This window comes from Dendrobates tinctorius, unplaced genomic scaffold (assembly GCF_039654945.1).
Source record: "Dendrobates tinctorius isolate UK_male_01 unplaced genomic scaffold, ASM3965494v1 ptg000127l, whole genome shotgun sequence".
In the NCBI taxonomy this organism is placed as follows: Eukaryota; Metazoa; Chordata; class Amphibia; order Anura; family Dendrobatidae; genus Dendrobates; species Dendrobates tinctorius.
Genome location: NW_027361795.1, coordinates 22,282,501 through 22,287,121, shown reverse-complemented (window position 1 = coordinate 22,287,121; position 4,621 = coordinate 22,282,501).

The window sequence follows — 4,621 nt, the reverse complement described above, 5'->3', positions numbered from 1 at the left end:
CCTAAAAGTTATTGTGCAATTTGTCCTGAGTACGCTGATACCCCACATGTGGGGGTAAACCACTATTTGGGCGCATGGCAGAGCTCGGAAGGGAAGCAGCGCCATTTGACGTTTTTGGCTGGAATTGAGATCGGACACCGTGTCGCGATTGGAAAACCCCTGATGTACCTAAACAGTGGAAACCCCCCACAAATGACACCATTTTGTAAACTAGACCCCCCAAGGAACTTATCTAGATGTGTGGTGAGCACTTTGAACCCCCCAGTTCTTCACAGAAGTTTATAACGCCCGGGCGTGAAAATAAAAAATTTGTATTTTTTCCACAAACATGATCTTTTAGTCACCATTTTTTTTATTTTCCCAAGGGTAACAGGAGAAATTGGACCCCAAAAGTTGTTGTCCAATTTGTCCGGAGTATGCTGATACCCCATATGTGGGAGAAAACTACTGTATGGGCACACATCGGGGATCGGAAGGGAAGTAGTGACGTTTTGGAATGCAGACATTGATGGAATGGTCTGCGGGTGTCATGTTGCCTTTGGAGAGCCCCTAATGTACCTAAACAGTGGAAACACCCACAAATGACCCCATTTTGGAAACGAGAACCCCTACGGAACTTATCTAGATGTGTGGTGAGCACTTTGAACCCCCAAGGGCTTCACAGAAGTTTATAATGCCCGGGCATGAAAATAAAAAAATCGTATTTTTTCCACAAACATGATCAATTAGTCCCCAATTTTTTCATTTTCCCAAGGGTAATAGGAGAAATTGGACCGCAAAAGTTGTTGTCCAATTTGTCATGAGTACGCTGACACCCCATATGTGGGAGAAAACTACTGTATGGACACACGTCGGGGCTCGGAAGGGAAGCAGTGCCATTTTGGAATGCAGACTTTGATGGAATGGTCTGCGGGTGTCATGTGCGTTTGGAGAGCCCCTGATGTACCTAAACTATTGAAACTCCCCACAAGTGACCCCATTTTGGACACTAGACCCCCCCACGGAACTTATCTAGATGTGTGGTGAGCACTTTGAACCCCCAAGTGCTTCACAGAAGTTTATAACGTTCGGACGTGAAAATAAAAAAATCATTTTTTTCCACAAAAATGATATTTTTGCCCCCAATTTTTTATTTTCCTAAGGGTAACAGGAGAAATTGGACCCCACAAATTGTTTTGCAATTTGTCCTGAGTAGGCTGATACCCTACATGTGGGGGTAAAACACTGTTTGGGCGCATGGCAGAGCTTGGAAGGGAAGGAGCACCATATGACTTTTTCAACTCAGAATTGGCTGGAATTGAGATCAGACGCAATGTTGCATTTGGAGAGCCCCTGATGTGCCCAAACAGTGGAAACCCCCAATTCTTACTCCAACCCAAACCCCAACACACCCCTAACCCTAATCTCAGCCCTAGCCCTAGCCCTAACCCTAGCCCTAACCCTAACCCTAGCCCTAACCCTAACCCTAACCCTAATGGAAAAATGGAAATAAATACATTTTTTTAATTTTATTATTTTTCCCTAACTAAGGGGGTGATAACGGGGGGTTTGATTTACTATTTATGGCGGTTTTTATTTTTGGCAGCTGTCGCATGCTAAAAGACGCTTTTTATTGTAAAAATAGTTTTTGCATCACCACATATTGAGAGCTATAATTTTTCCGTATTTTGACCCACCGAGTCATGTGAGGTCTTATTTTTTGCGGGACAAGTTGACGTTTTTATTGATACCATTTTCGGGCACGTGACATTTTTTGATCGCTTTTTATTCTGATTTTTGGGACGCAGAATGAACAAAAACCAGCGTTTCATGAATTTCTTTTGGGGGAGTGCGTTTACACCGTTCCGTGTGTGGTAAAATTGATAAAGCAGTTTTATTCTTCGGGTCAGTACGGTTACAGCGATACCTCATTTAGGTCGTTTTTTTATGTTTTGTCGGTTTTTTGCAATGAAAACTATTTTATATAAAGAATAATTATTTTTGCATCGCTTTATTCTGCGAGCTATAACTTTTTTATTTTTTCGCTGATGATGCTGTGTGGCAGCTCGTTTTTTGCGGGACAAGATGACGTTTTCAGCGGTACCATGGATATTTATATGCATCTTTTTGATCGAGCGTTATTACACTTTTTGTTTGGCGGTATGATAATAAATCATTATTTTTTGCTTCGTTTATTTTTATTTTTTAAGGGGTTCGCTAAAGGGGTTAACTAATGGGACAGTTTTATAGGACGGGTTGTTACAGACGCGGCAATACCTAATATGTGTACTTTTATTGTTTTGGGTTTTTTTTATTTTCAAAAAATGAATTTATTGGGGAATATTTTTTTTTTTTTTTACTAATTTATTTGGCGATTTTTTTTAAAATTATTTTTACACTTTTTTTTATTTTTTTTTTACTTTATTACTTAGTCCCAGGTGGGACATCACTGTCCTGTGACAGATCGCTGATCTGTCACATCACAGATCACTGTGACAGATCAGCAATCTGTCACAGGCATTGAAGAAGACTTCCTCTTGCCTGCGCTTTGCAGGCACTGAGGAAGCCAGCTTCCTCCAGGCCCCCGAAGGCCCCCGTCGCCATCTTGGATTCAGGGGCCTGGAGGAAAGGAGCCCCCCGCAGCAGCGCTGCACATTGCGCTGCCGTGGGGGGGCTCAGGGAAGCACGGAGGGAGCCCCCTCCCTGCCGATGCTTCCCTTTAACTCCGGGTACACCGCGATCATGTTTGATCGCGGTGTGCAAGGGGTTAACGTGTCGGGGGCGGTCCGTGACTGCCCCTGACACATTGTGCCGGGTGTCAGCTGTAATAATCAGTTGACACCCGGCCGCAATCAGCGGCGCTCACCACGTGGGCGCCGCTGATCGCGGTAGACGTACTATCCTGTCCATGGGCATAGGGGCCCGGGTCCCATGGACGGGATAGTACGTCGGATGTCAGGAAGGGGTTAAACAGTGGCAACCCCCATAAGTGACAACATTTTGGGAACTAGAACCCTGAGAGAACATATTAAGGTGTGTGATGAGCACCTTGAACCCCCACATGCTTCACAGAAGTTTTGAACGTTGAGCCGTGAAAATAAAAAAAAAAAAAATCACATTTTGCCCACAACAATGTTTTCTATCCCCAAATTTTGGATTTTCACAAGGGTAACAGGAGAAATTGCACAATGCAATAAGGTTCATTTGTCTACCCGCCTCCCTAGTCACTGGACCTCCGGTGTCTAGTGGCAAATACGGGCCTGCTTATGTCACAATGGTAAAGTCCTGGTCAGAAAATCAAAGTTTGTGAGGAATAATAGCAATCTTTTATGCTTTCTAGAACAAAGTAATTTGCCACCTACCAGTCAAGAAAATATGTTTAACATTATTTATCTGTTTTATTTTCTCCACATACATGTATTTGCTTCTACAATAATGTATGCCCCCTGCTCTTACCCAGTAGGAGCATAGAAACATGGAGCACATAAAGGCTCATTCACACGTCAGTATTTGGTCAGTATTTTGCATCAGTGTTTGTATGCCAAAGCCAGGAATGGAACTTACCAAGAAAAAAATATAATTGAAAGACTGATGTCTGTTCTTTGTTTTGGAGATACTCCTGGTTTTGGCATGCAAATACTGATCAAAAATACTGATGTGTGAAAGAGGCCTAAAGCACATGTTAGAGACGGCGGAACGCACTAAATAATAAATAATAGAAAGTGCGTTCACAGCCCCTGGGGTCCACCGTGCAGAGGTGTTACACTACTGCTATGTAATGGCAGACGCACAATATGGTGGTATTGCGCATGCGGGTTGAACGTCACCCGGAGTGCGCGGAGCGGACTCTGTTAATTCACAGAGACGCCAAGGCGTTAAACACAAATGCTGAGCCTGTTGAACTCACAGGTCTCAGCAGAATGCACGCACGGTATATGGTCACAGGACTAGGGCCAAAGACACAGGGTCAGCATCCTTCTAGACCTACCGTGCGTACGGCGTCGCAACTGCCATCACTGATAAGTACTGCTGACTGCAGCGCGGCGACAGACACAGCTGCAAGACAACAATGCCCGGTAGCAGGCAAACTGTTGGACGCTAGTACCGTGGATGATATGCACTGTGGCCTGTAGCTTGCTACTGACTGGCGCTGACTCTATCACTAGTTCCCTATCCATACACGTAATATTAGAGGGAGGAGAATCTTAATGAGTCATTTGCAAGTCCATGCATCCGTCATCATTCACACAGGTAGCAACTAGAGTCTATACTAGCGCATGGCCGAGCTGCCATGCGAACCTTTTATAGCCGGGACCTTCCGGAAGCTTCCAGATCCTTGAGATGGACCAATCCGATCTGGAGAAGGACCTGTGCATGTGACTCCCCATCTCCAATGGGAGATCGTCTCATGAGCATGAGCTCAGTGGAGCGACGGAAGGACTCTGGAGCGGCTTGCTGCTGTGCAGCCTGCATTGCTATTGCTGGCCCAGAGGTGGCAGCAACAACCAGACCTACAGAGGTGGTCTGAGCATCGGGAATGATGGAACTGCTGAGCAGGCTCCTCTGCGGTCGATGGAGAATGGGAGACCGCTGAATGTGAGGCTCTGGATCCCTGCTGTGCAGGAACCCGATGCCTAACAAT